This window comes from Arachis ipaensis, chromosome B03 (genome assembly GCF_000816755.2).
Source record: "Arachis ipaensis cultivar K30076 chromosome B03, Araip1.1, whole genome shotgun sequence".
Lineage (NCBI taxonomy): Eukaryota > Viridiplantae > Streptophyta > Magnoliopsida > Fabales > Fabaceae > Arachis > Arachis ipaensis.
Genome location: NC_029787.2, coordinates 103,227,527 through 103,244,946, shown reverse-complemented (window position 1 = coordinate 103,244,946; position 17,420 = coordinate 103,227,527). Strand labels below are relative to the sequence as shown.

General features: G+C 38.1%; 1 long non-coding RNA gene across 1 annotated transcript in view; it reads left to right on the top strand.

Moving 5' to 3' along the window:
- LOC110269770 overlaps positions 3,779 to 17,420 on the top strand; it is a 21,628-nt gene continuing 7,986 nt past the window's right edge. Inside the window, exons 1-2 of the long non-coding RNA XR_002358528.1 lie at positions 3,779 to 3,821; positions 5,222 to 5,223. This is a non-coding gene — a long non-coding RNA (uncharacterized LOC110269770). The remainder of the gene's footprint in view (positions 3,822 to 5,221; positions 5,224 to 17,420) is intronic.

Genomic DNA, 17,420 nt, shown 5'->3' with positions numbered 1-17,420 from the left:
AAGTATTAGTTAGACTGAAGGATCTTTAGTCAGATGCCCTTTATGGTTTAGCTTGTTTATAAGCTCTGATTTTATCTGGAGGAAGTTCTAGGATTGCCTTCGGCTTTCCTCTATTATTATGTATTATATATGTGGAAGCTGTTACCATGCTGGGGACCTCTGGTTCTCACCCATGCGGATTTTGTGGTTTTCAGATGTAGGGCGTGAGGTTTCTCGCTGAAGCATGCTGAGGCTTCTGGATTAGCGAAGATTCTTGTTCTCGGGACTCTGTTTTGGTTTATATGTTTTGCTTAGATACTTTTATCTCCATTACATAATACCAACTGTGATGACTCCTCTTATAGGAGATTTTTGGAGAATAGGTTTCTGTATTTGTGTCCCTTTGGGTTTTCTTTATTTTATTATATGTATATATTGCTATGCTTGGACCGGTTATCTTCGCATCCGGATTTGAGTTTTGATATTCCCGTTTTTGACACTCTTTTGTATATATATATAATCTTGCGTTAGCTTATCCTTTGCTCGTTACGTTATCGATCGGAGTGTTGCGCTTTCGAGTTGCGATTTTTGTTTACCCCTTTTTCCACAAAGGCTCCTAGTTATAATTCTTATTCACACTACTATATGTACTAATTTTTTTTGAGGTCTTAATACCTTGCCATCTCTGAATTATGACTTAAGCATAAGACTCTGTATGGTAGGGTGTTACAATTCTCCTCATCATGGTTATTCCCAGATGACCCAATCGGTCGTGCCAAGTTATAAATTCATTTGGGCTAGTAAACTTCTGGTTTACAATGGCATGTGATTCAATTACACTAATCTTGGTATAATACAACCTAGATGAAAGTGAGGGTAACTTTTCTAATATAACTTTCTTATTTGAATCATGAGTTGTGATACATAAATACTCATGATTTCCCTCATTCATTGTCTCAACATGATATCCATTTCGGCGAGTATCTTTGAAACTCAACAAGTTCCTCAGGGACTTGGTAGATAATAGTGCATTATTTATTATAAATTTTGTTCCTCCAGGAAACAAAATTATAGCTCTTCCGGAGCCTTCTATCACTTTGCCTGAGCTAATAATAGTATTAACATATTCCTCTTTTGGCACAAGATGGGTAAAATATATATCACTTTTGAGAATGGTGTGCGAACTCGCACTATCCGCAAGGCAAATATCTTTACTATATGTCCTTGCCATTCTCTTCAAAGACAAATAATAATAATAATAATAAAATGAGAAAAAGTACATGCACAGTAAAATGATTCACATGAATACTTAACAAACACACATATTGAACTATTTCATCATTGATCAAATAGCCAATATTTCCTTCAAAATCCTCAAAGAAATTATTTGAAATAAAATTTGTTTCCTTTCCTTTGTCGTCCTTTTTCAAAGATGCTTGATAAAGATCAACTAGGTGCCTTGGGGTACGACAGGTACGTGACCAATGGCCCTTTCCACCACAACGGAAACACTTATCCTCTATTGATTTATTTTGCCCAATATTTCTTTCTTTATCCCACTTCTGGTGAGATCCTCTCTTTTGAATATAATTCCTTTTCCTTCCATAATTTTTCTTGTTATTAAAACCTTGCCATTTACCTCTTCTGGGGTAATTTTCCGCATTTACTTCAGGAAATGGGGCAGCGCCAGTTGGGCGCGCTTCATGATTCTTTAAAAGCAACTCATTGTTGCGTTCAGCAACAAGAAGGCAAGAAATTAACTCAGAATATTTTTAAATCCTTTTTCTTGATACTGCTTCTTCAGGAGCACATTCGAGACATGAAAAGTTGAGAAAGTTTTCTCTAACATATCGGGCTTGAGGAAGTATCACATGATTGTACCTTTCTTCAAGGTCTTTTTACAGATCTACAAGATCTTTTAATGTGAGATATTCATTTTTCAATCATACGTCAAGATGACGACGAAGAAAAATCATGGCTTTAGCTTTATCCTTCTAGGACGTATTATTTTCAACCTTAATGGTATCTCCAAGATCCATTGAATCAAGATGAATTTTAGCATCAAGTATCCATGATAAATAATTGTTTCCATATATATCAAGAGTATTAAATTCAAGATGAGAGAGCTTCAACATAATAAAAATTTATTACCTGGAGTCTTCTAAAATTTAGTTAGAGTCTCCTGCTGATAACGTGTTGTGAAATAACTAAATAAATAAATAAGAAAGATATAAATATAAGATATAAATATAAAACTCCTAGTATTAATGTTCACTAATATAATTATTGTAATATAATAGAAGTAATTTTACTAAGTAGGATCGTTTGTAAAAGAGAGAGAAGAGCATAAGAGAGAATATTATTTTATTGATGTGTATAAGAGAGAGAGAATAGTATTTGTTGTTGTGCAACATCAACAGAGGCTTAACCTCCTATTTATAGGCATACAGAAGGAATATTTTCAACCTTCATTAATTTTATTCTCTCTTGAGAATGTAAGCCTCATATAGGAAATGGGCATGCACATCCCATTTTTATCACAACATTGGTGACCAAGATAGAATATTAGAATCTGGCAACTTTTGACAACAACTCTAATTAATAATTATTAATTTTAAATTATTTTTCAAATTCAAAATTTGATTAATTGACATTAATGATATTTTTGAATCAAAACTTACCTTAATTTATTTTTACTTTCACTTACCATTCACCACACAAAACCACAAATTCTAATCACTCTTCTGAATGCCCCACACTTCTGCGGTTTCGTCGTGCCATCGTAGCGCCACCGATAAACCGCCCTTGCGTGCCATTGTCGGTCGTCCTTGCATCCTTCTCCGTCGCTTCATTTGTCGTTCACACAGGAAAGACAACCACTATTGCACTTCTGCTTCACCCTCCTCACATTCCATCGTGAATCGTCTGTGCAGCACTCTCGCATCATCGCCACTATCCCGTCGCACCGTCGTCTAATCCGCGCCACTCGCACCCACATTGCTTACACAATGCATTCTCGCTGCTCGCGACTCTCATCACATTGCTAGCATCCTCTGCTTTTGCAATTCTATCCACGCTTGCGCCAGCCCCATCCTTCCTTGCTGATTGCAAGGGCTCCGTAGACAAGGTAACACCACTTGTGTTACTCTTTCTTTATACAGTTTATTTCTTTTCTGCTTAGGGTTCTCCATGCCTTCTTTATTAGGCTTTAGTAATCAGGATTTAATTTAGGATATTCATTCTTCTAAATGTGACTAATTCTTCTATAAGTCGTGTTTTTTTTCTCAAATATGATTTTGTTGAGATAAAATCCAACGTGTTTCCAGAAAGCTAATTGCAAATAAGAAATTTCTGTGTTTGATTTGGGTCTTGTCCAACAATAAAAAAATGTTGCAGTGTCTATACTTTATCAATTCTAAAGAGACGAGTGAAATTTTATTCTTGTGAATTGATGCCAAGGCATCTTAGGCTAGTTTCACTAGCCTTTTTCTTTTATTTTTAGTTGTTTTATGCATTTTCTTGAGCCTTTGAATAATAGGATCATCTTCCTTTGTATGGTCTTGCAGGAAAAGCTTCTGAGAGTGGGACATATCTTTGAATAGACACTTTAAAATTACAGATTTGTTCCACCAATTATAACGGAAGACAAGCTAGTATAAATAATCCTTCTACCTTTCAGTGATCCGTAAAGTTACATTAATTCATGACAATATGGTGGTTGAAGGATTCAATACTATATGCTAGTGGCATTCAATGATTCAAATCGAAAGCTTAAGGAATATATAATTTTGACAGTAGTAATGTGAGATTCATTTATTTAGCTCTTGATATGGTGAATGGGAGTCACTGACGATCGGATTTTCTATCGGTAAAGAAATTTTATAAATATATAATCGCGTTGTAAGTATAGCTTCTAAACCAACAGAGAATCCTTTCGTACAAAAGTTTGGTTGTCACAAGTAACAAAACCCAATAAAATTTATAACCAAAGTATTTAAACCTCGGGTCGTCTTCTCAAGGAATTGCAAGGAGGTATGATTTATTATTGGTTATGTAAAAAGATATGTTTTTGGGTTTTTTTAAAATAAGGAACAAGTAATTTAAATGATAAGAAAAATAAATTAATAATAATAAAAATCTCTTGGCAAGGTATAAGAACTTGAAGTCCTATCCTAGTTATCCTTATCAGGTGTGATGAGAATTGGATTCTGCTCCCACTTTAATTAACCCTTGCAAAATAAAGGAAAGTCAAGTGGACTAATCATTTTGATCCTCAAGTCCTGGTCAACTCCTATGGAAAGACTAGAGTTATTGGAGTACAAATTAACCAGCAGAGAATTCCAATTTCAATCAACAGCTGAGTTTGATAACTCAAGTGTTGCTAATTACTTAACCAAAGCCAAAAGGGGAAAATATCTTAAATTAAATTAAAAGCATCCATAACATAAAATAAAGCAAAATCAAATCTGAAATAACTCAAATTGTATTAAATAGAAAATCAATATAAACATAAAGAGTTCATAAACTAAATTGAGAAAATAAATAAAGGGACATTGAACCTGGAAATTGAGAAGAAGAAATCCTAAATCCTAACCTAAGAGAGAGGAGAGAACCTCTCTCTCTAAAAACTACATCTAATCCTAAAATTGTGAATTATGAGAACGTGTTCAAGTATGCCCTGAGTCTCTGCATGTTCCCTGGCTTTATTCTGCGTTTCTGGGCCGAAAACTGGGTCAAAACGCGGCCCGAAATTGCCCCCAGCGATTTCTGTTAATTCTGCAGATCGCGCTTGTCACGCGTACGCGTCACTGGCCGAATTCCCTTTCCACGCGTGCGCGTCAGGCGTGTGCTCGCGTCGTTGTGCTGACCTGCTTCCACGCGTACGCGTCAAGCACGCGTATGTGTCGCTGTGATTTTCTCCGTTTTGTGCGCACGCGTGAGCCATGCGTGCGCGTCACTTCTCGCTGGTTGTCTCTTTTATGCTCCTTCCATTTTTGCAAGCTTTCTCTCCATTCTCTAAGCCATTCCTGCCTTATAAAGCCTGAAACACTTAACGCACAGATAACGGCATCGAATGGTATAAAGGAGAAATTAAAATACACAATTTGAAGGTTTAGGAAGCAAGTTTTCAATCATAGAATAAATCCAGGAAGGAATTGTAAAACCATGCAAATCATATGACTAAGTGGGTGAAAAGCTGATAAAAACCACTCAAATTAGCACAAGATAAACCATAAAATAGTGGTTTATCAACCTCCCCACACTTAAACATTAGCATGTCCTCATGCTAAGCTGAAGGAGGCAAAGAGAATTAATAAGGGACAGTAGGACTCATGAAATGCAACCTATATGTGAATGCAACTATATACTAAAATGATTCTGCCTACGTGGTTAAAAGCGAACAAGTTCTCCAAGACAAACATAAACCAAATTCCACTAATTCAAATCGTACAATAAAAAGCAAGTAAAATTATAAGAAGAGAGCTCATGAAAGTAGGGAACATAGAACCAAGCATTGAACCCTTACTGGTAGTGTATATCACTCTAACTCTCAGGTGTCTAGGGTCAATCACTCTATTCTTCCCTAGTCATGCTTTCTAAACCTTGTTCTTCATCTAACCAATCAACAAATATTTAGCATACCAATGCAAATATCATGAGGTCTTTTCAGGATTGTAATGAGGCTGAGGTGAAGGTAAGGATACATGTATGGCCAAGTGAGCTGTAATATGAATCTTTGACTAACCTAAGCTCTCACCTAACATACATATATTCTATATACTTTTAAATTCATGCCTAACTACCCATAATTCCTACTTTTGTATCACATACTCATGTACCCAATTTTTTTTGACATTTCTTTACTTTTATCACATGTGCATTGATCTTTCTATTAAAGCTTAACATTGGGGTAATTTTTGTCCCCTTATTTGTTTACTTATTTATTGAATATTTTTGGATTTTGTTTTTTGAATGATAAAAGAAAACATAAGTTATCAATGCACATGAATTTTCCATTATTTTTCTATTTTGGTTTTTCATGAGTAGGTTCCCAAATTCCCAATATTCAAATAAGTTAGAAACATGATACATTCCCTTATTAACCCATGTTCCCACAGTTTCCCCGCACTTAGTTGATGCACAATCTCTATCTTAAGCTAACCAAAGATTCAATTGGGGTATTTAATTGTTTTTCTGCTTAAGGCTAGTGATGTGGTTATAGAACAGAAGGGGATTAAAAAGCTCAAAGTGGTTAACAATGGTGACATAGAAGGGTAGGCTTATTTGGCATAAGTGAGCAAAATAAGTAATGGCCTCAATCATATAAAAGTATGTAAATATACTAATTAATGGACATATAGACTGGAACAAAATCTAGATTGCAGTTATAGAGAAGAAAACACACGAATAAAAATTTATGGTTAAATGATGTAACCATATAAATAAGCTCAAAATCTCACGGGTTGTGTGTTCTCTGGCTCAAAAACTATGTTCTAAATACAACTTCAAACAAGTTTAACACAAAAATTTTGATTTTAAATTAGTGAAATTTTTTCAAAAATAGGGTCCTAGAAAGACTTATTATTTTTCAACCAAGTAGTACGTAAATGCAAACAATCAACTACACATGCAATCTATTATGCAATGCAACAATGATCTAATAAAGAAAATAAGACATTGGTGTTGAGAAGAGAATAACTAACCCATGGAGATCGGTATCGACCTCCCCACACTTAAAGATTGCACCGTCTTCGGTGCATGCTGAGATGTGCAGGTGGACGGGCTATTCCAACTGGCGCTTTTCTCTGAAGATTTTGCAGATGGACTTGTCTATCTCCCCATATAGAAGTTCTTTTCCTTTCCTTTTCTGGTGGCCATCCTGAAAGAAGAGGAAAAGAAGAAAAGTAACCCATAAACAAAGATAGAAAACAAATAAAATATGGGTGTTAATGCCAAATAATAAGGGTCTCAATTACATGGTAGCTACAACATGCAAGTGAGAAAACAGTAGAAGCACATGGCAAATCAAGAGTGCAAAAATTTGCAACAATGGAGAAGAGAGTATGGGTAATGCAAGAAAATATAAATTCATGTCAATGCAAAAGGGATACAGGTAACATAAAAGATTAGCAGTGACAGATAAATAATATCATCTAACATTGTAAAACAAGTCATTAGGCACCAAAATAATACTAGAAAAGATACAACAGTTGAAAAAGAAAATTTAACACCAATGAAAAAATAATAACTTTAGAAAAGAAAATAAAAATATGCAAAAAATTAAAATGCAATGAATGAAAGTATGCAAATAAATTAAATAAAATAGAATAGAAGTGAAGAGGGATGAGAGGTTAAAAGAAGAAGAAAGTAAGAAAGAAGGAAGAAAGAATAAGAAAAGACAGAAGAAAGAAGAAAGAATGATAATAGAAAGATAAGTAGGATTGGAGAAGAAAAGATAGGAATTCTGGCGCTAATCTGGATAAACTGTGCATCGCGTGTGACGCGGACACGTGGGTCACGCGGTCGCGTGACTTAATTCGTGCTAGTGGCGCAAGAGCAGCCTCGCGTTCGCGCGACTCTCTGTTTCAAACTCATTTTGCCAAAATTTAGGGTGACGCGTTTGCGTGAATGACGCGATCGCGTGAATTGCCATTTTTTGAAGAACGACGCGAACACGTGGGGCTGGTGTTTCTAGTATGGTTCCAGCCCCACTCCATCATAACTTACTGCCATACACCCATTTACGTCGATTTCACAGGGCCACGCGTTCGCGTGGGTGACGTGGACGCATGGGGAGGCTATTTCACAAACGACGCGAACGCGTCAGCGACGCAGTTGCATGATCATATTTGTGCCTAAAGCACGCCTCCAGCCACGCTTTTGCGTGACTTTCTGTTCAATTCTCTTTTCTTCAGAACGCACCTATGACGCGGACGCGTCAGCGACGCTTACGCGTCGTGTGCATGTTTTTTTTTATGCAATATGCAGATGCAAATGCAGAATGCAGCTGCATATGCAGAAATTATGAATGAACACTAGTAAAAATAAAATAAAATAAGATTAAGAATAAAAAGGAATGATTATACCATGGTGGGTTGTCTCCCACCTAGCACTTTTAGTTATAGTCCTTAAGTTGGACATTTGGTGAGCTCCTTATCATGGTAGCTTGTGCTTGAACTCGTCTTGAAACTTCCACTAATGCTTGGACTTCCAATAAGCTTTGTCAATACCAGGTAGATTCTTCAAGCTTTGATGGAGTTCTTCACAAGCTTTGAGCTCCCAAATTTGATCCTCATGTATTCCTGGATCCCAAATCTTGTTTCTGCACCCGTCTTCAAGTGGATCATGATGATTCCATCCGGGTGACAAGCAATCCGAATTCTCACTAAGGCATCCAAACAGCTTCCTAGACCCATACACTTTAGCATTCTTCCAACCATAATAATTCAGCCGTGAGCTTCCTATTATAATGAACCTAGGACTGTGTTTCCAACTACTACACGACTCATTCTTACTCTTCAATCCACAAAGAGCTCTAAGTTGACCATCATTTTCAAGTAAACCATATTCAAGTGGAAAAGTAAAAGTTAAGGATAAGAGTTTTACCCACTTGAATGTTGTATTGGATGGTAATGGCTTTGGGGGAGAGGTCTCCAACAAGTTTGGCATGGTGATTTCAAGCTACATTCCCTTGAGCTCTTCCTTGATAACTTCCACCTCTTTGCAAGCTTCTTCAGTTTTAACCTTTTCCTCTTGGTAGCTTTCTTCCAATTCATTATCTTCTTCATTACTCACCAAGGGCATGGTAGGTTGTGCTTCTTCTTCTTTAATCTCCATCTCTTGATCAACCTCTTCAAAGTCTTTAGCCATGATATGCCTTGGAGGTTGTACACCCTCATCAACATCAATTTCAAACATCTTTGAAGGAGGCTCTATAACTTGACTTTCCCATGGAGGTTCAGCATCTTCTAAGTCTTCAACCACTTCCTCCTCTTTAGTGATTACTGCTTTGTCCAGTTGTTTTAGTATAAAATCGTACTCATCCTTGATGATTTTCTTTCCATGACAACTCCCTTTAACTATTCCTTCATCTTCAAGGGTCTCTCCTATCTCCACATTTTGGGCCTCCTCTTGCTTTAAGATAAAATCAAACTCCTCCTTGATGTCTTCCTTCACTAATTCTTCAACCACTCCTTCGACTTCAAGGGTCTCCACTACCTTCATCTGTAGGGCCTCCTCTAGCTTCTTATGAAGTATGGATTCGCGAAGATGATTCCTTCTTTCTTGTTCCATATCAATAGCATAATTGGGATCATCTTGCTCTTGGATTGATGGATATGGGTGCTCTTCCATGGAGGGTGGTGATGGGATGGGAAGATTATTATGTGGTTGAAAAGGAAGCGCATTGAAGCTTGAGGGTTAAATATTGGAGGTAGAGGGTTGGTCCATGCGGGATATAAGATTTTGGAGTTTAGAGGTGAGACCAATGATATTAGAGATGAGTGTGTTGTTATCCAATGGTGGTTGGGGTGGATAGGAAGGTTCATTTGTTGGGAGAAAGGGCTCATAATACGGAGGTGAATGGTGTGAAGGGGCTTGTGAGTATGGTGGTTCAAAGGTATGTTGGGGAGGTGGTTCATAAGCATATGGTGGGGCTTGTTGGTAACTACAAGGGGGTTGATGAGCGGATATTTTATACGCTTTTTGGGGTTAATTTCATATAGTTTTTAGTATATTTTAGTTTATTTTCATTAGTTTCTAGGCAAAATTCATATTTTTAGACTTTACTATGAGTTTTTGTATTTTTCTGTAATTTTAGGTATTTTCTGGCTGAAATTGAGGGAGCTGAGCAAAAATCTGATTCAGGCTGAAAAAGGACTACTGATGCTGTTGGATCCTGACCTCTCTGCACTCGGAATGGAATTTCTGGAGCTGCAAGAGTCCAATTGACGCGCTTTCAATTGCGTTGGAAAGTAGACATTCAGGGCTTTCCAGAAATATATAATAGTCCATACTTTATTCAAGGATAGATGACGTAAACTGGCGTTCAACGCCAGTTCCATGTTGCAGTCTGGCATCCAGCGCCAGAAACACGTTACAAGCTGGAGTTCAACGCCAGAAACAGGTTACAGCCTGGTGTTGAACGCCCAAAACAGCCCAGGCACGTGAGAAGCTTTAGTCTCATCCCCAGCACACACCAAGTGGGCCCCAGAAGTAGATTTCTGCACTATCTTTCATAGTTTACTCATTTTCTGTAAACCTAGGTTACTAGTTTAGTATTTAAACAACTTTTAGAGATTTAATTTTTATCTCATAACATTTTAGATCTGAACTTTGTACTCTTTGACGGCATGAGTCTCTAAACTCCATTGTTGGGGGTGAGGAGCTCTGCTGTGTCTCGATGAATTAATGCAAGTATTTCTGTTTTCCATTCAAACATGCGCGTTCCTATCTAAGATATCCATTCACGCTTAATTATGGAGAAGGTGATGATTCGTGACACTCATCACCTTCCTCAATCCATGAACGTGTGTCTGACAATCACCTCCGTTCTACATCAGATTGAATGAGTATCTCTTAGATTCCTTAATAAGAATCTCCGTGGTATAAGCTAGATTGATGGTGGCATTCATGAGAATCCGGAAAGTCTAAACCTTGTCTGTGGTATTCCGAGTAGGATTCTGAGATTGGATGGCTGTGACGAACTTCAAACTCGCGAGTGCTGGGCGTAGTGACAGACGCAAAAGGATAGTAAATCCTATTCCGGTACGATTGAGAACCTGCAAATGATTAGCCGTGCGTTGACAGTGCACCTGGACCCTTTTCACTGAAAGGAAGGATGGTAGCCATTGACAACGGTGATCCACCAACACACAGCTTGCCATAGGAGGACGTGCGTGCGTGAACAAGAAGACAGAGGAAAGTAGAATTTCAGAAGACGAAGCATCTCCAAAACTCCAACATATTCTGCATTACTACATACAAGTATAATTTGTGTTCTGCCCTTTTTATTTTTTACAATTCAAACTAAAAATTATTATTGATATTATATCCTAACTAAGAGTTATGAGATAACCATAGCTTGCTTCAAGCCAACAATCTCCGTGGGATCGACCCTTACTCACGTAAGGTATTACTTGGACGACCCAGTGCACTTGCTGGTTAGTTGTGCGAAGTTGTAAGAGAGTAATGTGAACATTGACATCACAATTTCGTGCACCAAGTTTTTGGCGCCATTGCCGGGGATTGTTTGAGTTTGAACAACTGACAGTGAATCTTGTTGCTTAGATTAGGAAATTTTTGTCTTTTGGGTCAGAGTTTGTTATTTTCTTTTCAAAATCTTCTTTTTCAAAAATAATTTTTCTATTAAATCTTGTGCCAAACTTTAAGTTTGGTGTTTTCTTGTTGATTTTCCTTTGTTTTTCAAAAATTTTAGTTTGGTTTTCTAAAAATTTTAAGTTTGGTGTTCTTTCTTCATGTTCTTGTATTCTTGTGAATCTTCAAAGTGTTCTTGAGTTTTCCCTTATGTCTTGATCTTAAAATTTTTAAGTTTGGTGTTCCTTGGTGTTTTTCCTCCAAAATTTTTTAAAATAAGGAGCATTAGATCTAAAAATTTTAAATCTTGTGATATCTTATTGTTTTTCTCTTTCCTCTTTAAATTAAAAAAAAAATATCTTTTCCCTCTATTTTAAAGCAATTTTTCGAAAATCAATTTTAAAAAACAAAATTTTCAGATTTTTTTATTTTTATTTATTTATTCCAAAATTTAAAACTTTTTTTAAAAAAAATTCATATCTTTTTCAAAACTTCCTAACCACTTTCTCTCTCCTCTTTTTTTCGAAAATCTTCACCCATTTTTATTTATTTTATTTTAATTTATTTTATTTTCGAAATAAATAAATAATTAAATAAATAAAAATATTTCTTCTCTATTTTACATCATCTCCCTTTCTCCATCATGGATCTAAGTGGAAATGAACAGTCCAGAAGGACTCTGGGGTCATATGCTAACCCCTCTACTGCTTCATATGGGAGTAGTATCTGCATACCCTCCATTGGAATCAGTAGCTTCGAGTTGAATCCTCAGCTCATTATCATGGTGCAGCAAAGCTGCCAGTATTTCGGTCTTCCACAGGAAGAACCTACAGAGTCTCTGGCACAGTTTTTACAAATTGCTGACACAGTACATGATAAAGAAGTAGATCAGGATGTCTACATATTATTACTGTTTCTATTTGCTGTAAAAGACCAAGCCAAGATGTGGTTAAATAACCAACCTAAGGCTAGCATAAAGACATGGAAACAGCTGACAGAGAAATTCCTGAATCAATACTTTCCTCCAAAACGGATGACACAGCTAAGGCTGGACATCCAAGGCTTTAAACAAGGAGATAATGAATCTCTTTATGATGCCTGGGAGAGATACAGAGAGATGCTAAGAAAATGCCCCTCTGAAATATTTTCAGAGTGGGTTCAGTTAGACATCTTCTATTATGGGCTTGCAGAAAGAGCTCAGATGTCTCTAGATTACTCAGCTGGTGGATCTATCCACATGAGAAAGACAATTGAAGAAGCTTAAGAGCTCATTGATACAATTGCCAGAAATCAGCATTTGTACCTAAGCAGCGAATCTTCTATGAAAGAAGAGGCTAAAACAGTGACTACTGAACCCAGTCCTGTTAAACAAGCTACTGAATTCAATCAGCAGTTGGACTTTCTAACACAGCAGTTAGCCGAATTCAAAGATAGACTACAAGAGACAAGGATGGCTAATATAAATATGGAAGAACAACTGAAGCAAACAAAGCAGCAGCTATCAAAACAAATAACAGAAGAATGCCAAGCAGTTCAATTAAGAAGTGGGAAAACATTAAATACCCCACCTCAAAGCAGCAGGAAGCTAAGAAATGAGCAAACCACCCAAAATTCATCTGAGGACAGTAAGAGCCCAGGAAAAGATAATTCTGGCGTTAAAACGCCAGAAATTGGGTGGAAGGTTGGCGCTGAACGCCCAGACTATGCTCAGGACTGGCGTTCAACGCCAGAAACAAGCAAGGAACTAGCGTTGAACGCTCAAAAGAAGCACAGTTCTGGCGTTCAGACGCTAGGAACAGATGAGAAGTTGGCGTCTAACGTCACTCCAGCTTCTAACTCTGGTACTCAAATGCCAGTGAGGGATCAGACACACACAAGTGCTGATGACAACCCCTCTAAAAAGGCTTCTTCAACCATTTCTGTAGGAAATAAACCTGCAGCAACCAAGGTTGAGGAATATAAAACCAAGATACCTTATCCTCAAAAACTCCGCCAAGAGGAGCAGGATAAGCAATTTTCTCGCTTTGCAGATTATCTAAGGCTCTTGAAATTAAGATTCCGTTTGCAGAGGCACTTGAGCAAATACCTTCTTATGCCAAGTTCATGAAAGAGATCTTAAGTCATAAGAAGGATTGGAGAGAAACTGAAAAAGTTCTCCTCACTGAAGAATGCAGTGCAGTCATTCTGAAAAGCTTTCCTGAAAAGCTTAAAGATCCCGGAAGCTTTCTGATACCATGCATATTAGAGGGTAATTGCACCAAGATAGCCCTATGTGATCCTGGGGCAAGCATCAACCTAATACCTGCATCCACCATCAGAAAGCTTGGTTTAACTGAAGAAGTTAAACCAACCCGGATATGTTTCTAACTTGCTGATGGATCCATTAAATACCCATTAGGCGTGATTGAGGACATGATTGTCAGGGTTGGGCCATTCGCCTTTCCCACTGACTTTATTGTGCTGGAAATAGAGGAGCACAAGAGTGCTACTCTTATTCTAGGAAGACCTTTTCTAGCAACTGGACGAACTCTCATTGACATCTAACAGGGGGAAATAACCCTGAGAGTCAATGAGGATGAGTTTAAGTTGAATGCTGTCAATGCCATGCAGCATCCAGACACACCAAAAGACTGCATGAAAGTTAATCTCATTGACTCTCTGGTGGAGGAGATCAACATGGCTGAGAGTCTCGAATCAGAGCTGGAAAACATTTTTAAAGATGTTCCGCCTGACCTAGAGGATTCAGAGGAATTGAAAGAGCCTCTGAAATTTCCTCAGGGAGAGGAAAAACCTCCTAAACCCGAGCTCAAACCATTACCACCATCCCTGAAATATGCATTTCTGGGAGAAGGTGATACTTTTCCAGTGATCATAAGCTCTGCTTTAAATCCACAGGAAGAGGAAGCACTAATTCAAGTGCTAAGGACACACAAGACAGCTCTTGGGTGGTCCACAAGTGACCTTAAGAGCATAATCCCAGCAAGATGCATGCACAAAATCCTATTGGAGGATGATGCTAAGCCAGTAGTTCAACCACAAAGGCGGCTAAATCCAGCCATGAAGGAAGTGGTGCAGAAAGAGGTCACTAAATTACTGGAGGCTGGGATTATTTATCCTATTTCTGATAGCCCCTGGGTGAGTCCTGTTCAAGTTGTCCCTAAAAAAGGAGGCATGACANGACTGGACATTACCATTTGAATTAATGTGTGATGCCAGTGATCACGCCATTGGTGCAGTACTGGGGCAGAGGCATGACAAGCTTCTATATGTCATTTATTATGCTAGCCGTGTTTTGAATGATGCCCAGAAAAATTACACAACCACAGAAAAAGAATTTCTTGCAGTGGTTTATGCCATTGACAAGTTTAGATCATACTTAGTAGGATTAAAAGTGATTGTGTACACAGATCATGCTGTTCTTAAATATCTACTCACAAAGCAGGATTCAAAACCCAGACTCATAAGATGGGTGTTGCTTCTGCAAGAGTTTGATATAGAAATAAGAGATAGAAAAGGGACAGAGAACCAAGTGGCTGACCATCTGTCCCGGATAGAACCAGTGGAAGGGGCGTCCTCCCCCTCTATTGAGATCTCTGAAACCTTTCCGGATGAGCATTTGTTCGCCATTCAGGAATTACCATGGTTTGCAGACGTTGCAAACTACAAAGCTGCAAGGTTCATTCCCAAGGAGTACAGCAGGCAACAAAAGAAAAAATTAATTACTGATGCAAAGTACTACTTGTGGGATGAACCCTATCTCTTTAAGAGATGTGCAGACGGCATAATCCGTAGGTGTGTGCCTAAGGAAGAAGCACAAAGGATCTTATGGCATTGCCATGGGTCACAATATGGAGGTCATTTCGGAGGTGAGCGAACAGCCACCAAGGTCCTCCAATGTGGTTTCTACTGGCCTACACTTTACAGAGATTCCCGAGAGTTTGTACGTAACTGTGACAGTTGCCAGAGAGCTGGTAAATTGCCTCACAGTTACGCCATGCCTCAACAAGGAATCTTGGAGATTGAGTTGTTTGACGTATGGGATATTGATTTCATGGGGCCTTTCCCACCATCATACTCAAACACTTATATTCTGGTGGCAGTTGACTATGTATCAAAATGGGTAGAGGCCATTGCCACACCTACCAATGATACTAAAATAGTACTGAAGTTCCTCCAGAAACATATATTCAGCAGGTTTGGTGTCCCTAGGGTACTAATCAGTGATGGAGGCACTCACTTCTACAACAAACAGCTTTACTCGGCCATGGTCCGGTATGGGATTCGCCATAAGGTGGCAACTCCATATCATCCACAGACAAATGGGCAAGCTGAAGTCTCTAACAGAGAACTAAAAAGAATCCTGGAACGGACTGTAAGTACCCGTAGAAAGGATTGGGCATGAAGCTTGGATGATGCTCTGTGGGCTTACAGAACAGCATTCAAGACTCCCATAGGGACCTCTCCTTACCAACTTGTGTATGGTAAGGCTTGTCACCTGCCTGTGGAACTGGAACATAAGGCCTACTGGGCAACCAAGTTCCTTAACTTTGATGCCAAATTAGTTGGAGAGAAAAGATTGCTCCAGCTGAATGAGCTAGAGGAATTCAGATTCACTGCCTTCGAAAATGCCAAGCTTTATAAAGAGAAGTAAAAAAGGTAGCATGACAGAAAGCTGTCATCTAGAATCTTTGAACCAGGACAAAAGGTTCTGTTGTTTAACTCTAGGCTCAGGCTATTCCCCAGAAAACTGAAATCCCGGTGGAGGGGACCATATGTGATTACAAGTGTATCACCATATGGTTATGTGGAGCTTCAAGACATTGATTCTGATAAGAAGTTCATTGTTAATGGACAGGGAATCAAGCACTATCTTGAAGGCAATGTTGAGCAAGAGTGCTTAAGGCTGAGGTTAGATTAAAAACTCAGCAAGGTCCAGCTAAAGACAATAAAGAAGCGCTTGCTGGGAGGCAACCCAGCCATGGGGCATCACTTCCTCTAATCATTTTGCCCTATTCTTGATTTTATTTATTTATATAAAGTTCATTGATACTAAGGTAAAGAGTCAGTTGTATAAGTTTACAGGGTTACAAAAGGATTCTGCACACAAAACAGAGAAAAAGAGCTCACTGACAAGAAAACGCCAATAAAAGTCTGTTTTGGGCGTTCAACGCCCAAAAGAAGCATCCACTGGAAGTTGAACGCCAGTAAAGATAGCCATCTGGGCGTTAAACGCCAAATTTACAGCGTCCTGGGTGTTCAGAAAAACGCCCAGTGACAAAGGAGTTCCTGGCATTCAACGCCAGAAAGAAGCAACAGCTGGGCGTTGAACGCCCAGGAGAAGCAGCAGTTGGGCGTTGGACGCCCAAAACATGCAGCATTTGGGCGTTCAAACGCCAGGATGGTGGGGAGGAGGTAATTTTGTTTTTACTTAATATTTTTCATTTTAATTTTAATTTTCATGTTTAAATTCATGATTTCTTGCATAAACATGTTACAAACCCTGATTTCTAAAATCCCTAATTTCTAAAAATCCTACTTTAAAAATATCAAATGTATCTTAATCCATAAGCACAAATCCTTTTTTGAATCCAATTCAACTCTTTTTCAAAATTTTCAAAACAAATCTATCTCTTTTCATTCAAAAATCTTTTCAACTAATCAATATCTTTTTCAAATCTCCATATTATCTTTTTCAAAAATCCAAATTTATCTTTTTCAAATATCTTTCATATCTTTTCAATTTTAAATTATATCTTTTCTTATCATACTTATTTCTTTTTAAATCATATCTTCTATCTTATCTTTCTCCTTTTTTTCGAAAACCCCCCCCCCTTCCCTTTTAAAAACACATTCGGCCTCCCTCCTCTCATCCAGCATTCAACACTAGCTCTCCTCCTATTCCCTCTCCTTTCTTTTCTTTTGCTTGAGGACAAGCAAACCTCTAAGTTTGGTGTGTTTATCCGTGATCACTAAACCATACCCACTAAGATCATGGCTCCCAAAGGAAAACAACCCACTCCAAGAGGCAAGAAAGAAAGCGTTCCAAAACCACTTTGGAATCAAGGGAAGGTCTTAACTAAAGAACATTCAGACCATTATTACAAAATAATGGGTCTAAGATCAGT